This window comes from Equus asinus, chromosome 6, assembly GCF_041296235.1.
Source record: "Equus asinus isolate D_3611 breed Donkey chromosome 6, EquAss-T2T_v2, whole genome shotgun sequence".
Classification (NCBI taxonomy): Eukaryota; Metazoa; Chordata; class Mammalia; order Perissodactyla; family Equidae; genus Equus; species Equus asinus.
This window is the reverse complement of record NC_091795.1, coordinates 8,025,167-8,050,639: the sequence shown is the minus strand read 5'-3', so window position 1 is coordinate 8,050,639 and position 25,473 is coordinate 8,025,167. Positions and strand designations below refer to the sequence as shown.

Here is a 25,473-nt window from a genome sequence, read left to right as displayed (position 1 = left end):
AGAAGAAAGGAGTCACCTTGAGGTTGGATACGAATGGCAAAGGGTCCCTTGGATTCAGGGGTAGTGGTGAACCTCAAAACGCAATGGTGTGAGAAGTGACTGAATGATGAACGAATAAAAACCCTTTGAGATACTTAGCTGTTGGGAAAGGATAGTGAGAGGGTAGTAACTGCAGGAAAATGGGGGCCAAAGGAGTATTTTCTTTTTTAGTGATGAGAAAGATTTAAGTAAGTGTTGGGAGACAATTCTTCCTGGCCTCTCATATTTCTATATGTCTTGCAAGTGGAGGCATTAACTGCCTTTACTCAGAACTATCTTTTCAAGAATGTGTGTATGGTGAATAGTCTTGCAAGAGAGTATCTTCCTCTGAGCAAAAGACAGATCTGTTCACTGTCCAGTAAACAAGATAATGTCTCCTTCTTGGACAAAGCTCAGGCAAGCTTCGTGCCCAGTATAAAAGACCTGGGCTCTCTAAGCTCAGGGTTCCTGTAATGTACCCCATTAGGAGCGCAGGAATTTCTTGATCCTCTTCACATTGTCTTGTGTGCATCAGGACTCAGGGAATAAAGATAAATAGGCTGATGATGCTTATGCTGTTTGCTGTGTTGCAAGTAATAAAATAATTCATCTCTAACCCAGTTGTGTCTTTGTCCATCATTGATAAAATTGCTGCAAGCTGCTTGTTTGCTTGCAAGGTGGGTCAAATCTCAAACTTTCACGGTTCTTAACAGTGAGTATGGATGATAAGAAATCTGTGGAAAGGAAGAGAGGTGGTCCTTATAGCCAAGGTTTCTGAGACCAGTATATGGCTAAGATCTAGTGGATAGTTGGAGTTTTGAAGAACTAACTCCAAAATTTAGAAGACTTCTTACAACTCAGCCAAATAGATTCTAGTTCTTTGTCATATTGTCCTGTCCATGAAACATGCTTCTGCTCTCAGCTAATATGATGTTGATCATTTCAGCAAGTTTCCAAACTGGGGCAAAAGAAAGCTAAAATCTTATATTTGTACTACAATCATGTGCTTCTTATATTTGTAACATACGTTTTGTGATCCTAGATACAGAAAGAGTTTGGCATTTACTGATGGTTCATAAAAATATTTTTTCTTCAAAGTCTTATGTCAATGTATGCGTGTGCATATGTCCTTTTCATTCTTCCATCAACTGCATTACTATGAATGAGGCTTTCTTTCATAGATGGCACACTTTGCCTTTAAATTAACTCTTCTTTGAGTGGGAAATGAACATGATGAAACACAAGGCCAATCCAGGTGAACAAAGATGTTTCCTATGGTTACCTCTATGGGACTGGTAAGTGTCTGTACATATCACTTTTTCCACTTATAAACTCCCAAATCAACCTAGGAGAAAACATAAGCTCATTGACATTGGTCTTGGCAGTGATTTTTTGGATTTGACACCAAAAGCAAAAATAGACAAGTGGGACTATATCAAACTAAAAAGCTTCTGCACAGCAAAGGAAACCATCAACAAAATGAAAAGGTAATCAACTGAATGAGAGAAAATATTTGTAAATCATATATCTGATAAGGTGTTACTATCTAAAATATATAAAGAACTCATACAACTCAAGAGAAAAAAAAATAATCTGATAAAAAATGGGCAGAGGACCTGAATAGACATTTTTCCAAAGAAGACATCCAAATGGCTTCATACCTATCCAAATAGGTACATGAAAAGATGTTCAACATCACTAAACACCAGGTAAATGAAAATCAAAACCACAATGAGCTATCACCTCACACCTGTTAGAATGGATATTAAAAAAAAGGATGAGAAATAACAAGTGTTAGTGACGACGTAGAGAAAAGGGAACCCTTGTGCACTGGTGGTGGGAATGTAAATTGGTGCAACCACTATGGAAAACAGTATGGAGGTTCCTCAAAAAATTAAAAATAGAATTATCATATGATCCAGCATTTCCACTTCTGAGTATTTATCCAAGGTAAAAGAAAATACTAACTCACAAAGATATATGCACCCCCGTGTTCACTGCAGCATTATTTACAATAGCCAAGATACGGAAACAATCTAAGTGTCCACCAATGGCTGAATGAATAAAGAAAATGTAGTGTATATATTCAATGGAATGTTATTCAGCCATAAAAAAGAAGGAAATCTTGCCATTTGCAACTACATGGATGGAACTTGAGGGCATTAGGCTAAGTAAAATAAGTCAAAGAAAGACAAATATCATATCATCTCACTTTATGCGGAATCTTAAAAGCAACAACAACGACAACAAAGCCTGAAGTCATAGGTATAGAGAACAGATTAGTAGTTGCCAGAGATGGGGGCTGAGGGATGAGTGAGATGGGTTAAGTGGGTCTAAAGGTACAAACTTCCAGTTAGAAGATAAAGAAGTCCTGGGATATAATGTACAGCTTGGTGACTATAGTTAATAATACTGTGTTGCATATTTGAAAGTTGCTAAGAGAAGAAGTTTTAAAAGTTCTCACAAGAAAAAAATTTTGTAACTATGTATGGTAACGATGTTAACTAGACCTATTGTGGGGATCATTTCACAGTATATATAAATATTGAATCATTATGTTGTACACCAGAAATGAATATAATATCGTATGTCAATTATACCTTAATTGAAAAAAAAGCCAAACTCCCAAATTAGAATACCCTAGGAATCTTGATCCTGCAAATTTATTTTCCTCTGCAAAATTTACCATTTTGCTTGAACTAAGTATGTCATTATCTTCAGAAAAAAAACTTTCTTGTTCATTTTCATTCAGAAAAATATTTTGTTTCTTCTAATTTTTGCTTCCAATTTGGAATTTAAGTTAAATTTTAAGAATTTTTAACCTAGAAGGAATAACTTTTAAAGATAAAACATGCTTTAAGATAACTGTTCATATGGGGCTGGCCATATGAACTGGCATATGTGGCCGAGTGGTTAAGTTTGTGCGCTCCCAATCCGTGGCCCAGGGTTTCGCCCATTCGGATCCTGGGTGCGGACATGGCACCACTGGTCAGGCCACGCGGAGGCGGCACCCCACATGCCACAACTAGAAGGACCCACAACTAAAATATACAACTATATACTGGGGGGATTCGGGCAGAAAAAAGCAGAAAAAGAAAAAAAAAAGATTGGCAACGGTTGTTAGCTCAGTTGCCAATCTTTAAAAAAAAAAAAAAAGATAATTGTTCATATCCATAGATAAAATAATTCCATGATTGTCTTTAAATAAGAGCCATCATTTCTCCTGCTAGCTCCTTGCCTAACCTCTATTTCTGCAGTTACATAGCTCCTTCTTCTCGAGCACGCTGTAAATAAGACGGTGTGCACGCCCGAGACAATAAGCCAAGCAGCCTTTCCCTCTTCCGTTATAATCTCAGTGGCGCATTAGACTTTAACTTAGCCTTGTGAGATTCTACCTTTTAAAGGCGTTTTTTAAATGAAAAGATCCACAGTCACTGGTACACGTTTTTCTTGTATGAGAACCATTGTAGTTCTCACAAGTTGAGTTCATACCGTTCATTAATGGATGTGGTGAGTGTGACTTGTTAAAGTGAACACGCGTGACACTTTATGTGGAGAGGGATGCTAATTATTGGAACGTTCCAAGGACGCTTTTAAAAAATTACCTGCTTGAATATACCTTCTGTGTCTACATTTGGGGACTGGAGACTCCCAGTTGTTGAGGAAGCCCTTTGTGATATTAAAGCACGGAACAGAAGATCTTAACTTTTACGTACCATGACTTTTTTCGTATCCGGCTTTTTTGGCAGTCTGGTGAAGATGACTGACGCCTCCCCAGAACGTTTTTTAAGTCCATAAAATGAACTATGTGGAGTCACATAGTATAACAGACACTGCTGGCACTCTGTCCAGATCCACTTGGAAGACTTGGGCATTTCTGGGGCCCGTCTCCCAGATTTGGGGTGCTCTGCTTCTTGACCCAGACCTTGGAGTTTCCTCAGAGGACGGCACTTGGCCAGCGGGGACTCCGTCCACAGACAGAAAGCCAAGAGAGCCTGACAGTTTGTATCTTCTGAGCCCCTGTGCTAATGACTGACTGGTCCCAGAGTGTGAAACCCCAGGTCCATTGCCTCTAACTGGGACATACTCTGATTATAATGTCCCCTGCAGAGCTCCCTGAGGGATCAGGACAAGGTTGAGACCTCCCCTGAGGTGGGACCCTACTTGTCTGCTCTCCCTTGCCTGTCACGCTCCCTCACTCCTTTGCTAGTCTCTCCTGGGAGCACTTTCTTCATAAACCACTGACACTTGACGAGTCCTCATCTCAGGGTCTTTTGTCTGGAAAACTGCACTAAAGATACAAAGGAAACTGGAAATCCAGTTGTCAAAATATTTTTAAAAATGATGACACAGTATGTGCTTCTTTATTGTCATAACTAATAATAAGACTCAGTGGCCAGTCTGGTAACCACAGTAATGTTGAAGTAGTGACGAGCGTAAATGACACAGCACGGGGTCTGCCACAGCTCTACAGTGGTATTGCGAGTACTATGGTGGTTTATCGTCCACATTCATAATTGAAGGAAACACCAAACTTCAGTTATCATTAGTGAAAATAAAGATGCAAGCTTTTTCCCACCTGTGTAGGTAAAATAATAGTCCCCCAAAGATGTCCTAATCCTCGAAACCTGCCAGTATGTTACCTTGTGTGGTGAAAGGAGGTTGACTGACTGATTAAGTTAAAGATCTTGAGACGGGCAGATTATCCTGGACCCAGTGTAATACGCGGGTCCTTGTAAGAGGGACACAAGAGGGTCAGAGTCAGAGCAGGTGACGTGGTGATGGAAGTAGAGGTTGGACGAGACAGCCACGAGCCAAGGAAGGCCAGTGGTCTCTGGAAGCTGGAAAAACGCAAAGAAATGATTTCTCCTGGTGAGTCTCAGCCAGGAGCGCAGCCCTGCCTACACCTTCCTTTCAGCCTTCTGACTGCCAGAGCTGTGAGGTCATCAGTTGAGGTTGTTGGAAGCCACACAGTTTGTGGTGATTTGTAACAGCAGCAATAAGAAATTATCACACCACTCAAGTTTGTAGATGTCCGCATTCATTCACTGCCCTGTGGGTCCAGAGGACCCAGGTTAAGAACCTTCCATAGAGGTTAATTCCTCGAGAAGGATCTTAGTTCCTCCATCTGGACAATAATGGTGCTTTGTCTTAATGATGTGCATGGCCTTTCTTGTTCCTTGATTTACTCATTCCCTGTCACTCACTGCCCTTGTCCGTCTAGCCCAGGGAAATTTGGTGCCTAGTACAAGAACTAGGAATGCTGAGAAAAATTCCCCCATGAACCACGCCCCCACCCAAACCAGGAAACACAGACGTTCTCAGCCAAGTAGGTGGGAGAGGTGGGAAGGGCTGGGAGCTGAGTCTTGGTGCACCATAGCTAAGTGGTTGGGGACCCACATAAGGCAGCCAGGGAGAATGGGTGTTGCCAGGGCTTAGGCATCAGCTGGCCCTAGTGATGCCGGAATAATCAATGGGTGGAAAAGGACCTCTTACCCACGAAAAGCATATTCAATCACTCAGTAATACTGATATCTGTTCAAAGAGCTTATAACACAGTTGGAGAGAAAAGACAAACACACAAGAAACACACGAGTAGGTGAAGAAATTTTCCCTGAGAGCCAAACTGTGGTTGGAATAAAGAGTGCTTTAGGATTTTAGAGGGAAAAGGATCAACAAAGGGCTGTGCTAAAGGGCTGCATGGAGGAGCTGGGCACTGAGCTTGTTCTTAGTGGATGGTTAGTATTCTAACAGCTAGAGTGGAGAACAAAGGACAGGCATTGTGGATACGGAACAAAATGAACCAGAACGCGCAGGTGGGGAGAGGGCTGTGTGCTTATTTCAGCGACCATCATGAGCTAAAATAATTCAGCACTGTTCCCGGGGCCCGGCACGGGAGCTGCAGCGTGGCCTTTGGCCTCCAGTAGTGCACAGGTGGCAGAGAAGGACAGACACAAGTGGCAGCTCTGTTTGATGAGAAGGGTTCACTCCCAGTGCGCGCGAGTCCTGAGGATGAGGGGCGCAGACAGGAGGGCCATGTGGAGGCAGGGGGGCTTCTGCTGGGACGGGGCTGCACAGGCGAACAGAGTGGGAAGGTGGGCATTGGAGCAGAGTGACGAGCGGAGTAGAAGCCGCGAGATCTCAGCCCAGCGTGCGAGCCCACACTGAGCTACGTGGCTGGAGAGGGGGCAGGAAGGCTGCGCGGGAGCTCGGCCCCCCCAGTCCCTCCGGCAGAGGCAGAGAGGGGGAAGCCAGAGAAACAGACTAAATTCTAAGACTTGCCACTATATTTTATTAATCCTGAGTGCCTCCCTTAAAAGGTCAGATCCCTCTAACACAGTCCGAGGGGTTTATCGATTTCTGTGGCACAGAATTTTGCTGCATTACTAAAAATCCATTTCCAATTTATAAGACTAGAATGAAACAGCTGTTACACAGCCTTTCTTTATTGAACGAGGAAATGAAAAAAAGTCTTCAGCAAACAGAGGAGAAAAGGAGGAAATTGCATGAATTCTTCAAACTGTAGTGCCTACAAACAAATCCTTTTTCCACCTCCATTTTCCAAGTATTTGGTGGATGGTCTGGGAGATGAGGTTTTGTCTCTTTCCGATTCATTTTCCCCAAGTCTGCTTGACTAGAAATGGGCCGAGTGAATCATGTATGCTTGGAGAACGTCAGGACGACCAGGAGGAGCTCTGTCACTCCCTCTCCGAAAGAGCCGGTCCAGTTAATCAGAATGGGCCTCGCTTTGATGGGCCCGCCCCAGCCGGGAAGCTCAAGTGCTCCAGGACTTTCAGCACAGCGACTTTCACAGCGCTATCCCGCTGACAGTGTTACAAGTGAGCCTAAACAGCAAACGTGCCTAAGCAATCAGGGACCACGGGATCGGAAGCCCTGTTCTAAATGTAGACGATGGCCTGAGTGTCACCCCAGCTGCCCATGCCGTCTCCAAACCCCTCAACCACACCTTTAGAGCAAGACTGTGGCCACTGAGGGCCAGTGAGGGAGCAGGATGGAGCCTCGGGGCCAGGCCTCGGGGGGCACCCGTGACAGGAGCACAGAGGTGCCATCTGTTCCATCTCTGCTGGGCCCAGAGGCCTGGAGCAGTGACTGAGGACTCTGGCTCCCAGGACATGCTTCTCCACAAGGAGCTTGGAATAACAGGGGAAAGTGTTTTGACCCCCTGTATGTGGCCCCGGAAGCAGCCGCCTGGTCTTGCTGGTCCCAGAGAGGGTGACGGGCACAGCACTGGAGGGCCAAGATGCTTTGCGGTGTGGACTGAACTGTCCCCACCCCCCAACCCCAATCAATGTGTTGAAGCCCTAACCCTGTATGACTCTAGTGAAGATGGGCCTTTAGGGGGTGATTAGGGCTAAACGAGGTCATAAGGGTGGAGCCTGAGCCAACAGAACTGGTGCCCTCATCAGAAGTGGAAGAGTCATCAGAGCTCTCTCTCCCCCTCCCCATCCCCCTTGTGCCCACCCCCCCCCCGACCCCAACGAGGAGAAGGCAGCTGTCTGCAAGCCATGTGGAGGGGACACATCAGAACCCAGCCATGCTGGCACCCTGCTTGCAGACTTCCAACCTCCTGAGAAAATCCGTTTCTGTTTTGTATACCCCGGTCTGTGGTATTTTGTTATGGCCAACTGAGCTAAGACACTGTCAGTCTCTCGGGCTGGAAGAGGCTGGTGCTTAACATCACGAGAGAACTGGGCACCCAGATGCTTCCCCTCAGGCCCACAATTTGGGGGGACACCTTAGCTGTGGGCTGGTTTGTCAGAGGAGTGGAAATGGCTCTGCCTCCCAACATTGGCTGGATTCTTGAGAGACAGCAGCAGCTGGGCCTGCATTGATTAGGGATTGCCTCCAGCTGGGGATAACAGACAACTGCTCTAGGGTGCCTTAAACAAGTTAGGGGTTCTGTTTTCCCCCGTAATGAAGTCCAGAGAGAGGCATTCCAAGGGTGGTACAGCAGATTCATGATGTCATCAGAGACTCGTGCTCTTTCGTCATTCTGCTTAACTGCGTTTAACAGATCACGTGCTTGTTCCCTGTGGTTAAAGATGGGTCTCTACCTCCAGCTTCTAGTGCCCGTTCCTGGCCACAGGAGACGGCAGGGCAGACAGCATGTGCTAGCTGGTTCTGCCCACCCGGCGACTTCCACTTATATCCCATTGGCCAAACTGTGTCACTCCTGCCTGAAGGCAGGCTGGGAAACTTGGTGTTTTCAGGGGACACATCAGTACCCCCAACAAAATGAGGGTTCTTTTGGTAAGAAACAAGTGGAGGAGTACCTGGGGAAGGCAATGAGCAATTTCTGACACAAGAGACTCATAGAACCAAAAGCAGGCAAAAAAGAAAAAAGAAAGCAAAACAAAAAACTCTGTGCCCTGCAGACCCAGCTATTAGAAGGAAGAAGGCAGAGCAAGACACTTAGAACTGGGGCCGCCGCTGAAATTTAGGAGTAAAAGGAGCCAGAACTTTAACAACAAAAAGTAACAGGTGCAATTAAGGGGATTCAATTAGGTCAAAACAGGGCTTGCTCAAACTCAGACGCATGATTTTTAATTTAAACAATTTGATAAAATTCAAGGGAGAATAGTCACAGATCAAAACAAAGTGAAAATACAAAGATGTGGGAATCATGAGCAAAAAGCTAAGTGACTTGAAAGACCTGGCTAGAAGGTCTAACCTGAGGAGCTCGAGTGTTCCAGAAGGGAAAACAGAAAGATTTGGGTCTGCAGATGGAAAGCGCTTATGTTCCTGACAGGATGAATTTCTTTGGGAAATCCTCAATTCCAAGGATGAAAAAGAAAATCTTACAGAACCAAGATCTGGGCAAAAGCAGTGACTTACAAGGGAAACGGCCTCAGGGAGGCATCACACTTGCCCTCTGCACCACCAACCAGAAGCCGAATGACAATGGTGCACGCCTCCGGGCCACCAGCCCCCTGTCCTGGTGGGAGGAAAAGGGCGTTTGCAGATGTGAAGGATTCCAAGGGGATATCATGCATTAGTTATCTCAAAAACATATTCAAGAAAGTACACCAATCACATCAACAAACTGTTTCATAATTACGGGAAACCAGAACCTATGAAGATTGTGAATCTAAGCTAGCAATTAAAAGTAAACCTAGGAAAATCTTCAGAAACTTCTGTTGATCATTTAAAGGGAAATAAAGTGAAAAATTCAGTATTGCTCTGAGACCTTTGCCAACCAGTCCAATTGCAGGCTCCCCGACTGAATCGATGGGACCATTTCCTTAAAGGCTTAGATAAGAGTAGTAGGGACTGACTGTGACAAACATTCGAACAGAGAACTAGCCCCAAAGTTGGTGTTGATTAAAAGAGCGCTAGATGGCTGAGGCGTGTGGGAGAAAAGGCCAAAGGAGAATTTAAAGTCAGTGAGAGTACAAGGGAGAAGCACACAGGCATCTGTTGCAGGTGATCTGCTCATGTTCCCCAAACACCTGGCCTGTGAGGCTGGGGGTGGAGGGTTGGGAGATGCTGGGGTGTGGGGAAAAGTAGGGGCTCGTTGCTTGCTGGTCATTCTTGACGAAAGGGTTTGGAGGTCCCACCTGGGGCCTTGCACCTGAGTGGAGTTCAGAAGTTATTTCTTCTAGAACTGCGTTTTCAAAAAACCAGATGAAAGGAAATGGAGAAAAAGGGAGTATAAGGAAGGGGAGAAGAAAGAGTCCTAGCTGAGAAGTCAGAGGGCCGGTTATGACTGGCGACCCAAGTGAAGGGAGACGAGTGGCACGTTTTTGCCCAGAACATCAGTGTTAGGTGACTTCTGTGTACGAGGCTGGGGTCCATGCCTCTTGTTCAAGGTTTGGGTGACTCGAAGGAGAATCCTTTGTCTGAAAGCCATGAAGATAGACTGAGAACCCAGACAGAAGAGGACTATGATTTTCCAAAGGACTAAAGCAAACTAAAAAGTATTGGGCTTGAGGGTGAAAAGAAGGGGCGAGTTATCCAGAAATAATGGTAACTCTGACAGGTGGGGCCTCAGGTGGGGCCTCAGGTGGCTCTGCTGTCCAGTGGGATGTGGACGAATGAGTCCGACGAGGAGCCTTTGGGCTGGAGTCAGAATGGCAGGGGCCCCAGCACCTGTCACCTCCCTGTGCACTGAGACACACCAGGATTCCTGGCGCTCCCAAAAGCATCTAACTCACTGACTGATGGAGGGCCTCTTACAACGAGCACGAGGCCCTTCCACGTGCCAGGGATGCCCTCTCAGCCATATCGGCCCTTCTGTGTGTGCACTGCTGAGCTACAGCCAGAATTTCGCAGGAATAGAGATTAACTCCGCCTCGTTCCTGGTTAGCCTCCTAGTCCCCTCTGGATTTGGAACTCTGCCCTCAAACCAAACCCACCTCCCGTAAGGCTGGATCATCTCCGACCATCTTCCCAGCCGCCCTGCTGGCTGGGCTGCCTGATGTCAGCTGACTTTCATTTTAGGCAACAGTAAATAGTTCTGCTCACCGCAGACTTTGAGAACACGTTACTCTCACCTGTGAATTCTCTTTTAAAGCTATTTATTCCCCACAGAAAAAACGTGGGTTTTTTTTTTTTAGGGAGAGCGTTTCTCACTTAATCAAACCTTCCTTTTTACATTCATTTTGTCCAATTCCTCCGGGATTTGGAGCCAGTTGTCTGTGGGAATTTGAATCATGGGGAGCAGCTTATAGCAGCCTTTGCAACTTTAACAGTAAAGATCTTTTTCTCTTCTTTTCGGCTGACGGGGCATTAAAGGTTTGAGCTATATCATCTGTAGTTTTGAAACTGTACCTAACTGTGGCGTTTTCAAATTTGGAGAAAAAAATAGAGGAAGAAAAAAAGGAATTTCTTAAGGTACAATAAATAAGCAAAACTGTGTCAAGTGAATAATTGTTATTTCTCTCTTGACTAAGGAATCCAGCTGGTTCTCTGTGTCATTTGGGGACTTAATTGTCTCCATGACTGCGGGGATTCGCGTGTCACTCCGCATCGTATTAGCTCGTGGAATCTACGCTCCTCGCTGTGGTTTTGTTAGACAAACTGGCTGTCTTTTTGAATAGTTGTTAGATTGTTGTCTTTTATGTCGTTGCTTTATAAAGGTGTTAAAAGTGCCACTTTAAAAGACAGGACTGGCAAATTGTTCAGTTAAATTGAGCGTGGCAGACGTCTATGAGTTCTTCACACCCGTTACAGCTTCCCTGTACAGCGCATCATCCGGAAGAATTACGCTGTGGATCTTTGCAGCTTTCCTCCAAAGCGATGCAGCAGTATCACGTGGCCCGCTGGAAACGCCCCCCGGCCGCCAGCAACAGCTCGTGGTCTATGAGCCCACGGTTCCACGCACACTCTGGTTTCACCATCCTTCATGCCCAGGCGCTAGACGGGGACTTTGAGATGTACCCAAACAGTGAGGGACCCCATCTTGATTAAGGTCTAAATGCTGGATTGGTGTTATGGAACACCTGATTGATAGTCATTCCATTTTGTGTGTAGGGCTATTAAATATTGTTGAGAGGAAATATAGTATTTAAGAGGCAAAACCCTAAAACTTGAGTATAAAATAAGGATTTTTCCAGAATATATAACAACGTATCGGTCTTTCCCTATGAGCATATGGAGATGTAGAGATTTTACTAATGTTGCAACTTTATTATAAGCTTTTGGGCTGGGGAGTTTCTTGATTATGTAAGCAAATCTGATCATTAATCCTCCTCCCAGAGAAAAGACCATCCTCGTGTTCTTCAGGGCCTGGATACTGGAGTTGGGAGGCCCTTTCAAGATCCTACAGTCCTGGCTCAGGTTTTGGCCTTTTTTTTTTCAAGACTGGCAGCTGAGCTAACATCCATTACCAATCTTCTTTTCTTCTTCTTCTTCTTCTTCTCCCCAAAGCCCCCCAGCACATAGTTGTATATTCTAGTTGTGAGTGCCTCTGGCTGTGCTATGTGGGATGCCACCTCAGCATGGCCTGATGAGCGGTACCATGTCTGCACCCAGGATCTAAATGGGTGAAAACCTGGGCTGCTGAAGCGGAGTGCGAACTTAACCACTCGGCCAAGGGCAGGCCCTGTCCTTTTTGTATGTGCTTTTTTTTTTTTCTAGTGAGCAAGATTGGCCCTGAGCTAACATCTGTTGCTAATCTTTCTCTTTTTTTTCTCCCCAAAGCCCCAGTACATAGTTGTACATCCTAGCTGCATGTCGTTCTAGCTCTTCAATGTGGGTTGCGGCCACAGCATGGCCTGATGAGTGGTGTGTAGGTTCGTGCCCAGGATCTGAACTGGCGAACTCCTGGCCACTGAAACAGAGAGTGCAGACTTAACCACTCGGCCACGGGGCCAGCACCCACATACAGGACAAATGACAGAATCCTGTGTGAAACCCTCCCTCTGGCAACCCAAAACTTGTCAATTCACTCTGCAACTCAGAAACTTTTACCAAAATTCAAGTGATTGAGAGGGATACAGTTGTGGGATATTCTTAAATTGGTCCTAACTTATTTTCTTTTTGAGTTTTTCAAAAATTGAGGTAAAATACACATAAAATAACATTAACTATTTAAAATGTACAATTCTGTGGCATTTAGTATATTCACAATATTGTCAAACCACTACTTATGTCAAGTTCCCAAACATTTTCATCACCCCCAAAAGGAAAACCTATTAAGCTCTTACTTCCCTGTTTCCGCCTCACCCCAAGCCTTGGCAACCAACAATGTGCTGTCTCTAGATTTAGCCATTCTGGATATTTTTACAAAAATGGAGTCATACAATATGTGATCTTATGTGTCTGGGTTCTTGTAGTCCCTATGATGTTTTTGAAGTTCCTATATGTTGTAGCAGGTGCCAGTACTTCATTTTTTATGGCTGAATAATATTCCATTGATGTATCTATCACATTTTGTTTATTGAGTCAACTCTTGATCAATTTTGAGTTGTTTCCACCTTTTGGCTATTGTGAATAGTGCTGCTGTGAACATTAGTGTACAAGTATTTGTTTGAATATCTGTTTTCCTTTCCTTTGGTATATGCCTAGGAGTGAGGTTACTGGCCTGTAAGGTAATTCTATGGTTAACTCTTTGGAGAATCACCAAACTGTTTCTACAGCAGCTGCACCATTTTCCATTTCCACCAGCCACGTATGAGGGCTCCAGTCCAATTTCTCCATATGCTTGCCCACACTTATTTCCTTCCTTCCTTTCTTCCTCCCTTCCTCCTTCCCCCCCTTTCTCCCTCCCTCTCTCCATCTCTTTCCCTCCCTCCCTTCCTCTCCCTCTCTCTCCCCCACCCTCTCCCTTTCCTTGCCCCCTTTAATTATTATGATAGCCATTCTAGTATGTGTGAAGTTGCATTTCATTGTGTTTTTGATTTGCATTTTCTTAATAACTAATGATGTTGAGCATCTTTTCATGTGCTTGTTGGGCGTTTGTGTATCTTTGGAAAGATATCTATTCAAATTCTTTCACCTTTTTTAGTTGGGCTATTTGTCTTTTGTTGCTGAGTTGTAAGTGTTCTTTATGTATTCTGAATACTAGACCCTTATCAGACATTTGCAAATATTTTCTCCCATTCTGTAGGTTGTCTTTTTTACTTCCTTGATTTTGTCCTTTGATGCAGAAAAGTTTTTAATTTTGATGAGGTCTAATTTATTTTTTCTTTTGTTGTTTATACTTTGGGTATTATATCTAAGAATCCATTGGCAAATCCAAGGTCATGAATTTTAACCTTATGTTTTCTTCTACGAGTTTTATAACTTTAGCTTTTACCTATAGGTTGTTGATCCATTTTGAGTCTATTTTTGTATATGATGTGAGGTCGCAGTCCAACTTCATTCCATATCCAGTTATGCAGCTCCGTTTGTTGAAGAGACAATTCTTACCCCATTGAATGGTCTTGGTACTCCTGTTGAAAATCAATTAGCTGGAGATGTGTGGGTTTGTCTCTGGACTCTCGATTCTATTCCATTGGTCTGTGTGTCTATCCTTATGTCAGTACACACTGTTTTGGTCATTGTAGCTTAGTTGTAAGTTTCAAAATCAGAGAATGTAAGTCCTCCAAATTTGTTCTTTTTCAAGGTTGTTTTTACTATTCCGGTTCCTTTGTAATTCTGTATAAATTTGATTGGCTTTTCTATTTCTACATAAAAAGGCATTGAAATTTGAATAGAGAGTGCATTGAATCTGTAGATTGCTCGAGATGGTAGTATCACCATGTAGACAACATTAAGTTTTCTAATCCATGAACACAGATGTCTTTCCACTTTTAGGTCTTTAATTTCTTTCAGCAATATTTTGTAGTTTTCAGTGTACAAGTCTTTCATCTCCTTGGTTAGATTTATTCCTAGATATTTTATCATTTTGGATGCTATTGTAAGTGGAAGTAGCTTATTTTTTAAAAGGTAAGTTAAGTTCAGGGGCTGGCCCAGTGGTGCAGCGGTTAAGTTTGCACGCTCCCCTTTGGCAGCCCTGGGTTCGCTGGTTCAGATCCTGGGTGCAGACCCATGCACTGCTTGGCAAGCCATGCTGTGGCAGGCATCCCACATATAAAATGGAGGAAGATGGGCACGGATGTTAGCTCAGGGCCAGTCTTCCTCAGCAAAAAGAGGGGGATTGGCAGCAGTTGTTAGCTCAGGGCTAATCTTCCTCAACAAAAAAAAGGTAAATTAAGTTCAAATTTTGATACTTTAACTATTAGTAACAAGTTATCTACCACTAAGCTCGCCTTTGCTTTATTAACACTGCTGTGTTGTCATGGAGGTAGAAATCTCTTAATTCTTTCACCTTTCCTTATTATTAAGTTTTTGCTTTCACAATTCTTTAAATTAGTGCATAGTTAATAACTGAGGGTGGCGAGTAATAGAAATTCATTTATTTTTACCTTCAGAAACTGCTCACACCATGACTAATACACGTGATATATGACTCTCCATATTAAGGCAGTGATCAGCTCTGAGTTATTTTAATTTCACCACTAACTTTGTGAGAAGCCAATGGAAAATGATTAACTTTTTGAGTTGGTGAGACCAGAAATGCCATAACGTAATGTTTGAGCTGTGGCAGTTCTGCATGAGTTAGTGGTTCTGTTACCAAGTATTAGTCATCTTCTTTTGTAAGTGAGCAGCCACTGGAAACTTGTTTTTAAAGGCGTTGGCACTTTTGAATTGCTTTGCTGAGATTTAAAAAAAAAAGTGAGCACCAAAACTTACTGCCTGGCTGCAAACTGATCAAACCCAGTTTTCTTGGGAATATAGTATGATATTGTTGAGAGAATTTTAGGAATCTCTTGTTATTTAGTGTGCAATAAAGTTTAATCAAGTTTGGAGATTCTTTAATGGAATCCCTAAGGACCTTAGAGGACTTGTAAGGAGAAAATAACCCAGTTGGACGAAGATGTTCTGGAGGCTAGGAGAAGCAGAAAATGATTTTCTGGGTCCCAGTCCACAGGAAGACACTGAAGTGTGCTGTTTGGTGCGCCAACACTGACCTTCGCTCAGCGTTTTACTTCTGTAGCCCCGGGTCATGGTAATTAATTATACACCGAGGTGATTAGCATGACCTTCCCTAGATGAACAGAGCTTCGGTGAGATGAGAGACAATCTTTCCTCTAAGCCTAAAGACTCAAAGTTAGAGAAGTGGGAAATATTACATCATTTTATTTAGACCCATTTCTCTTATTTATGCTGATGAATTTATAAACTAATGAATGGTTTGTAAAGAAAAAACAATATGAGTACAGCCTTTCTGACTCACGATTGAATTTCATCACCTGTATGCTGACAATATGTTCACAGGAATGGGTTAAGGCTTTTGAATTAGCTGGGTGTAATAACCTCATTATAAACTAAGGTTTTGTCTATTCAGCTTCAATAGTCAAAAGACAAACTGTATTTGGGGATAAAAAGACTATCTATAATTTTTTTTAGCCACTAGCGACAAACAGGAACCTAAAGGACAAACAGAAATAAAGGACAGAAACAATGTCATTTTCTGTCAGGTTGGGAAAACCAGGAAGACAGCTGCTCAGGAGAAGGCATGCCGTGTCCCCCTCATGGTCTTCACTAGCGCCATCTGCTGTCTCATCTGCTGGGTGGCCTATGGAGTATTGCTTTACTCTCCCCGCTTGGGTCCCCTGAGTGGTGTCTCCAGTCATAAGTATTCCACCATCCGTTCTGACAAGTACCTGTATGCAGCCGGCCATCCACATATTCATAAACAAGCAGGTGAGGGCTGTGCCTTACCATTCCTGTACCTCAGCTGGATTCACAGTGTCCCAACCCCGTCATGTACGTAGATAAGTACCCATGCTTCATCAGGGAATAGATACTTTCGCCAGCCCTGTGGAATTAGGATGGCAATAAGATGGCAGAAATCATCATCAGGTTTTCTTGTTTGGTATAAATTTTTAAGAGGCCAGCAGTGCCACTTCTAAGAGCGTGCTGACCCAGATCTGGCAGCCGTTGTGTCTCCAGGCCGTGCTGACTCTTTGGGGCTGCTCTCCGTCCTTGTGGATTACAGTGGGTGGACTGTTATTAATGCTCTTCGCTAATGTTTCCCATTTTCCCCCTCACGGAGACATGGAAGGATTAAACTTCTCTTCTTCCCAAAGTTAGTATAGCCAGGAGCCAGGTAACTTGTTTTGTCCAATAAAATGTGAAAAATATGTGTGCCACCTCTGGGTGGAAGCTGTAAGAGCCAGCAGAGGATTTGCCACCTTCCGCATTTCCTGCTTTGGTGGTTACGGGAGCACGTGTGTCAGGAGAGGCTCCCTTGAGAGCAGAGGGGCTTCAGACGGGAGGGACGAGGACGGGAGGGGTTTTGGCCTTGTGTCTCTGGCGGGGTCAGGATTCCCAGAGCCGACACGCCCTTACATAAGACAGAGCTTTGCCTCCAGGACTCACTTTTTCAACTTGTGAAGTATTGAATTAGTTGAGTTTTTAATTTCATATTTCTATAAATATAGCACCACACTGATGACAAATCTTCACTTACCAACCAGCCTGTTCAGTAACACTGTCAATATGTCAAGCACTTGTAAGAAGCTTTATAAAATTACTGCCAACATAAGGGGAAAATCAACTCTCGGAAAACCTGCCAATAAAAGCAGAAAATATTGAGTCTTATAAAGTGTATGTGTTTAAAAAATGTTTATTAGAAAAGTTTTTGTAAGTCAGAAATTAACCTAAATTGGGCGGTTAGAAACTTTATTACAGCTAGCATCAAATACGTAGATTGCAATTTGCTTCAAAATTTCAGAGCGGGCTGATGGAAAGCTGAAATGTTTTGGGTATTGTAAAATAAAAAATGGGATAATTTACATACATACATATATATGCACAACTGTGTGTGTGTGTGTGTGTGTGTGTGTGTACTTTCCTCCCCAACACAGATGTTCTTGTACTTTCTCCTGAGCTTCAGAATCACGTTTATCATCTCTGCCCATCTTAAATTCTGACATTTGATTAACATCTGTGACATCTTTGTGAATGATTTCTCAAGTTTCTTCTCTCCGTTTGAAAATTTCTGAAAGGCATCTTTTGAGTTCTTGGGCTTGAGAAGTTCTCCACTTGTGACTATAGTTTGAAATAATCAGAGGGCTACTGTGAGTCAAATACAGCAGTACTGTGTTTTCTGTTGGTGTAACTATTTATAGTTTCTAAATTGCTTTGAAATAAATCTTGCCATGTGATCACAAGTGTATGTCTCTACATATTCACATAATATTTTAAATGATTTTAATAGCTGTGAAATTCAAGTCAATAAGCCTTATTTTAATAATCAAATAAAATATATTTGAGCAATATATAACAGCTGGAATACTATGCTAGTTACTCTGGAGAAGACAAATTATTAGAATTTATAGCCCTCAAGGAACTATTTCATAATTCTAGATTTGAGATATATAACTATTTGATAATTCTAGAGTTTTGGTGAAATTAGAAAAATAGAGATGTGTGCATTTTCACATTTTAAATAGTCTTATTTGATCTTGAAATAAAAGGCATTTAGAATTTCATGATTAAAAGTGAGATTGGTTGTCTAAAGTCAGTTTTGGAATAACTTGGGAAAATATATAGACAATCTCAGATTTTGTGCCAGCGTTGCTTCTGCCTCCCATGTAACCCCCGCCCATCCCCTTGTCTTCAGGGCAAATGGCTGCACGATCACAAGGGTCCTGGGAGAGGGGCGCCAGAGCACATGTGCCTGGGTCTAAGAGTACCCCAGCCATCTGATACTGGATCGGCCAGCTTGCTTTCTGATCCTGGCTGACGGTCCACACCCACACTACCTCTTACCCTGGGATAGGAATGGAGTCTCTCAAAAGAGTGAAAATTAAGAGAAATTCAGCGAGAATTCACTGATCTTAAAACACAGCGTAACTCAGATTGACTGTTTAAAACTTTTTAAAATTAAATTTAAGTATGTTGTCTCCCATTACCCTTAATTTTTCCCTTCTGGCAATGGCCTGATTTGAATTTAAATTGAGGCATAATTTAGGCTAAAATGGATTAGAACAATTCAGCTTTTCATTTGTCCAAAAGAGGGTCTCCATCTGGGCCTGAGAATTAAATTGACATAAGACAGATTAATAGAAGAAAAGCGTACAGATTTTTACACGTACATTGGAGCCTCCATAGGACAATGAAGACCCAAAGGTGTGGCTAGACCTAATCGTTCATATACTAGGTTCAACAAAGAGAGGCATTTGTGGAAAAGTGACGAAAATCTATGGGGAGGCTAAAAGAAGATAAGAGGTATTTTAACAAGGTTTGTTTTTACATAATTCTCCCGGCCTTGACTCCCCATCTCTGATGAAGAGACTGTTTCTTTCCTCTGGGTACAGGAAGGACACCTTTCGTAGGAGCATTTTGTCTCCTGCTTTCAGGAAGAAAACAGAAGATCAGAGTGCCCTTCTTGCATCTGCTGATTTTCAAGAGCTCTTAGCTCAAAATAATGCTTACACTGAAGTGGTGTATTTCGGGTTGCCTATCCTGCCACCCTTCAGACATTAGGTCTAATCATGAGATGTGCCACGCTTCTTCTCACCCTTGGATCTATGCATTTTGGCTGATGATGAGAAAGCACCACATGTCGATGGCTGTTTCAGTGCATGTTTGTACCCACAGGATAGTATCCCAACCTTGTAAGATGTTCCTTCTCACCTGGGGTCAAGACCAAGTCTTTAATATGTATTTTACAATGTATCTACTGTCTATATCTGGATGATAATACACCTGATAAGACCAGTGAATCCCACAAACATTAAAGCCTTACTGTCTTTTGTTATAAAATTTATTTCTTTGTCTGAAGCAGTATAAGATGAATCAACATGACAATGTGTAAGATATTTATAAACCCCAGGGATGGAAATGCCAAAAGAATCATGAAAGAAAACTGAAACACAAAATAAGTAATTGTTCCAGTGAAGGGAGAGGCCTGTGCTTCTGTATGGAAGGTGTTCTGTGCAGTCAGTTTGCCTCTGGGAAGCTGGCTGTTCCCCAGGGTGTGGTAAGTGTTGGGTTCGCAGTTTGGTTTATGTGCCAGCTACTTGGGCACTCTCTCAGAGGGATAGCAAAGAACGTCCTGGTGAAATCATTTTTGAGTCTGTGCACAGCCCCCCCTTCCTGCCAGTTTAGTCACTCTCTAGGATTGCATTGAGCAAGCAATGGGGTGGCTGGAGAAGGATACTGATCAGTAGCCATTGAGTAGGACATCTCATCCAGCTGGTGGGCAACCACATAGAGTACAAATATTCTGACACTCTTGGTCTATTCTGAGAAGACAATCCACACCCTCTTTTCCAAACTTTTTGTCTCCAATTCTCCTATTGTGCTTCTTCTAAATCCCTGACTATTTGGCCATTGCACTAACCAGTGATGGATCAGTGCAGCCCTATCTCTGGCCACCTCTCATTCCAGGAAATTTTGGGAATGGCATATGCAGCTTGAAGTTCTGTTCACTGAAGGGATGTCCCTCCTCCACTGGCCTTCAGAGTCACCACTGAATGTTTCTGCAGAGCTTGACTGGTGCTGCAGTGCCACGCAGAGCCACCTGTTTCCTCCTAATCAGTTGTTCATCAGGTGTTTCCCCTGAAGACAGAAGTGAAGGGTAAAGAAAAGGCAACAAGGTGGTAAGACAGGCTCTCTGGGAGTGGGTGCTCCAGGTTTGCTAGATGACGGAGTGCAAAACTTATGCAAGATGCATCCATAATTCCCAGGTAATTATAGCTCAGGCCACATGGCTCCCTAATATTTCAGTTAGGAATGCTTCAGAATGCAGAGTCCAACAAATGCTAACTTGAGCACTTTGCTTCTCTCGTGGAGAAAGGAGTCCAAGGGGAGGCAGTCAATGGCTTGGTTTGGTGGCTCAGTGAGTCACGGCCAGGGCCTCTGTGATTCTCTTGGCTTTTTCCTTTTGATCTTAAAATAGCTCCTTGATCCAGGATGGAATGTGGAATATCTTCATTCCCAACATCCACATTCCAGGCCTGAGGAATAGAGGAAGAGGGGCGACAGTTCAGGATCCCCTATGTTAGGAGAGGAACGTCTTCACCAGATGCCGCAGAGACCTCTGCTTTCGTCTCACTGGCCAGAACTGTGACATAGGCCACTCATACCCCCACCTCCAGTTGTAAAAGTGGTTGGGAATTTGATGCTGTAGCTTCTTCGGTCCTGGTAATGGCGTAGACATGGGAGTAAGAGTTTGAGCACAGGAACTGATTTGGCAGTCAACAGTGTCAAATGCACCTGGTGATGACAGGCATTCCGTTTCCACAAGAGTCTCGTAACAAACCACAAGTTGTTTCTCAGAAGGAAAGTAATTACTGGTGATGAGGACTAGGGGCCATTCATTCTCCACTGGGCCTCGCTCTGCCAGATTATAGAAGGTGATTGACCCAGCTGCTTGTACCGCAGCCGATCACTTGAAAAGTCTTATTTTCCTCTGGGCACCACTCAAAACTGGAAGTAATTTAGGAAAACAGGAAATGAGTCAGAGTGGGCTGTTCAAAAGTTATGGAATATGTTGCCTCCAAAGTCCCAGTGTGCCTCCTTCTTGGTGGCAGAGAGCGCTGGGTTTGGCAGCTCCATCAGGGAGAGGTGTCCTGGTACGCCCCGGAACATGAGACTCCAAAGCTTCACCAGGGCAGCACCACGTGTGTCCGCGGCATTTGCCTCCCATCCTCCAGCCGACCTGTGTTTTCCCAGGTCATCTACAGTGTCTGCTGCCTCCTATTTGGCGTGTCCAGAATGTGATTTCATCAGTCTCACAGGTTCAAGGGCTTCTGAGTTTTCCTCCCTATTTGATGGGTCCAGGAGCCAATGCAGGAATCATTCCAGGTACTGAGGATAACTATTCAAAGTACACGTATCCCCCTGAGGAACTAGAGAACAACCACAGGAGGGATGGGGGTCTCATTTCAAGAACCGTGAAGGGAAGTCAGGTCTACACTCCGTTTATTCTTAATCTGCATAATGCCCTCACTGTGACCAATGGATGACAGAGGTGTTCTAGGTCCCCAGGAAGTTTTTCACAACTTTATTGAGACATATTTTACACATCATATAATTCATCCATTTCAAGTGTACAATTCAATGATTTTTAGTAAATTTACCAAGTTGGGCAGCCATCACCATAAATCAGGTTTAAAACATTTTCATCACTCCAAAAAGGTCTCTCTGGCACACAGATAAGAGAGCTCTTACTGGAGTGATGAAAATATCATTAAGCAGACTTTGAAAAAATGTAAAAATAGTTGAAGTATAGTCCATCTTGTTGATGAATGACCATGACTTATTTAACCATGATTAACATTCAAATTGCTAACATTCTGTAATGAAATATATAGTAATATAATGATTATCACAGTTTGTAAATGTTTGTGTACATTTCTTAATATACACTTAGGATAAATTTCTAAAAGTGGAATTAGTGGAGATTAATATTTTTAAGCAAATATTTTAAGCACTTAGAAATTATAAAAGCTATAGAATTCTGAACAAAGAATAAACATAGTCGAAGGGAATTTACTAACTCTGCAGTTGGCAAAAATGACAGGGGAACAATTATTTTTGGTGACAGCTGACACCTACTGTGATAAAGAAGGTGCAGCTTTGTCCCCAGAGGCCCTAACGTGCACTCCAGGCAGTTCTGGGAGCTTCCCTCTGTGCGTGCCTCTGCTGCCGGGAAATCAAGTCCTTGGAAACTGCCTGTTGAAATTTAAAACCTGATTGTTCCTAAAATGTTGAAGCAAAAAGCCACACAAATGATCTAAGGTCTGGGCCAGAATGGGCAGCTGTGATTTCCTTTCCTCACATTTTTGTGTCTGGTTTTCTATTTTTAGAAGACAGGGCCACAGGGACTGTAACCAGGGCTGCTCAGGGAGCAAACTGGACACATCCAGGCCAGCAGACGGGCTCCAGCATGTAGAGACAGGCTCCGCTGCCTGTCAGAGCCCTCACGCTAGCAAAGCTGAGAAGACACACTGGAGCTTCTCAGCGTGAGTCAGGGAAACAGCGGGCCTGGAATTCAGACCCCGCCGTCCTCAAGTGGCTCCCCAACTACCAATTTATCATCTTTACTTCACAACATTTTTCCACCACCACACCCAAGTGGATAGCCTGCATAAATCTTCAAGTTAAAAGAACTAAACTCATAGCAAAAAAATTTAAAATGACGTGTATTATTTCAATAGGGGTACTTTTCACATGCTTTGCTATTTTCCAGCAAATTCTGAAGAAGACTACAAATGGCTTTGCATTCACAGCAATAAGTTGGCGGAGTTGGATGATTCCATCCAATTTTCACTGTTTGAGTACAGGTGCCTTGGTTTACCTTCTCCTCGTATAAGAGGGGGAGAACTATCTTTGCTTTTCTAGGCTTTTGAAGGCGTTTCCTGGGTTCTCTGAGTCAAAAGAGATCTGGTGAGATCCCAGCCAGGCTACTTCTGAGGGTCTGGGCCCCGCACCCGGCATCACTGTGCTCTGAGAGCTGGCCTCCTCAGGCCCCAGGGAAGCTCTGGTTCCTAGGGCTCCTTGAGCCTCCTATTGCTCGTTAATAGGATCACCTCAAACAAGCGAAGAGCAAGGCTAGAATGAACCCCGGGACGTCAGAAGAGATCAGCCTGAACTCATGTAATTTTTAATGTATATACTGAGAGATTCAACAATAAATAATATACTAATTTATTTTAAATTATCATTTTATCTTGAATTATTATTAAAAAGAACTGTGTGTACACATGGTTTAGTATCCATACATGTATTTCCCAGCTCTGCCTGCTGCGAGGGCCTGGGGCAGTGCCATCCCAGGAGCGACAAGCGCACCTAATGCCCAGGTCTTAGTGTCTAATAAAATAAACCAGGACTCCTTGGAGAAGGAGCTGGGGTTAAGGCCAGGCCAGGGACAGTGCAACATGAACCTGGAGCATCTTGTGATACCAGAAAGTAAGGAAATCCTAAAAAAGAAAGATGAAAGTAGGTCGAAAGGACATAGGAGCCAAGCTAAAAGAGCTCCTGGTGAACAAAACTGGAACAATTTGATCAACAAAATAAAAGACCATGTTATTGGATTGTCATCCAATGAATAAAATATCTATGAATCTCTATTACATAAATTAATAAATAAACAAATGGAGAAGAGACAACCAGTCATTACAGAAGAATTCAATTAATACATGTAGCAGGAATGAGGGAAATGGAAAATTACCATTAGAATCCCACAGTATTAATTGCTGTAGGTGAGAACAACTGACGGATGCCAAATCCAGTGGGCAAAAAGTTAAGGAAAAATCGATATTTGCATAGCCTCAAAGTATCTTCCCCAAATATTTATTATTTACAAAGGGAAAAATATCTTATTCATAATATATTAACCATTAAAGAAGAACCTTGTCTGTTAAGCATATTGTAACTATTAACATTATAGAATAAATATTAGCGAATGTGATATAATTTTGATTTTCTCAAAGTCTTACGACTTTGTTTCTGAGTCTGAATACCTGAACTCAAGGCTGTTTTTATGAAAGTGTAAAATCTTGACTCCGTAGATCTAATGAAACATTTTTTAGGCCACTAGTTACAAAGACTCTGATACACTTACTGGTGTCTTCATTTGAGTATTTTCAGGTAATGCCCTAGTCTCCTACTAATAAGTGGAGGCTGGGCAATAAGTTCTGGATAGTTCCTTGCTCCCAGACCTTGGCTCCTTCTCCTCCCCATCCTGCTGAGCCATCGGATCTTCTGGAGAAGTCACGGCACATGAACCCCTGTCTGCTGCTTTTCCAAGCGGCAAGGGGTGGGGTGCTAGAAGGCTCAGGTCTGTGGGCGGTGCACAGGCAGGGCTTAAAAGTTCTGAATTAGTTAGGATTCCTATGGTTGCAAAATCCTAGATCTGTTTATCAGGAGGACCAGATAAGACCCCGGCTGGAGGGATAGCCGAGCATCTGGACCACATGGACCTGGGGACTCAAATGCCATTGCAAGTTCCTTGTCTCTGCTTTTGTCTGTTTATTCTACAGCTTGGCCACTGAGTCTAGAAACATGGACTCACGCATATTTATGTAATATATACGCTTTTATGATGCATTTTTATGAATACATAATAAATGATTTATTGATATTACATTACAATATGCAACCAAAAATGGCATCTATGTTTCTAGACTTTATTGGCACCCTATATATGCACATTGGATAAATATGACTTACCTGGGTCATATGGTAGAGGCAGGAGGTGAGTCAAGAGGAGATAGAGAAATAATCTAATAGTTGCCAATTCTATGTATTACAGACCAGGCACTCCAGATAGCCTGACTCCTTTCTCAGGCCATTTCTGCCATTCCCAGGGAGAAATGCTGACTGGCCAGCTTGGCTCAGATCCTCACTGCTGCCTGGACTGGTCAGCTGACACCAGGAGGGCACTGCAGCTCCTGCAGCTGTCCCCTGTGTAGGGTGGAGGAGCAGGTTTGACAGTCTAATAGCTGTCCCCTATAGCCTGTAGTAATGACCATCTCTCATATGGGACCAACCATGGGGCAGGCACTGTTCTTTTCATAGACGACGTCGTTCAGAGCCAGACTGTGACCCCAAGCAGTCTGGTGTCAGTTTGCACTCTTAGCCACTAACTATATTGCCCATCGTTTAAATACCTGGTTTTCTTTTTGTGATTATAATGTTATAGATGTTTATTGTGTAGAAATAGGGAAATACAGAAAATATTAAGAATAAAATAAATCATCCTTAATATCACCATGCAGAGAATAATATTATTAACATATTGGTGTATTTATTCATAATATTTTCTATTTGTATGTGTGTTTTCTCAATTGACTTCATATTATTTATTCACCTTGTATCTTGGTTTTGTTTGTTTTTTTTTGGTTTGTATTAAGAGCACTTTTCCATGTCGTTAAATCTTTGGAAATCTTCGGAATTTTCCAAATCTTACTGTATAGAGCTTGATTTTAT

General features: G+C 43.1%; 1 long non-coding RNA gene across 2 annotated transcripts in view; it reads right to left on the bottom strand.

Moving 5' to 3' along the window:
• The window catches only part of LOC139045482 (uncharacterized), a 50,725-nt gene extending 25,844 nt beyond the window's left edge, over positions 1–24,881 (bottom strand). Inside the window, exons 1-3 of one of the 2 annotated variants that reach the window (XR_011503813.1) lie at positions 24,715–24,881; positions 17,000–17,098; positions 16,249–16,345 (exon numbers count right to left, since the gene is read on the bottom strand). This is a non-coding gene — a long non-coding RNA (uncharacterized lncRNA). The remainder of the gene's footprint in view (positions 1–16,248; positions 16,346–16,999; positions 17,099–24,714) is intronic. The other variant, XR_011503814.1, reaches the window with a different exon arrangement.
• Between the last annotated feature and the right edge of the window lie 592 nt (positions 24,882–25,473).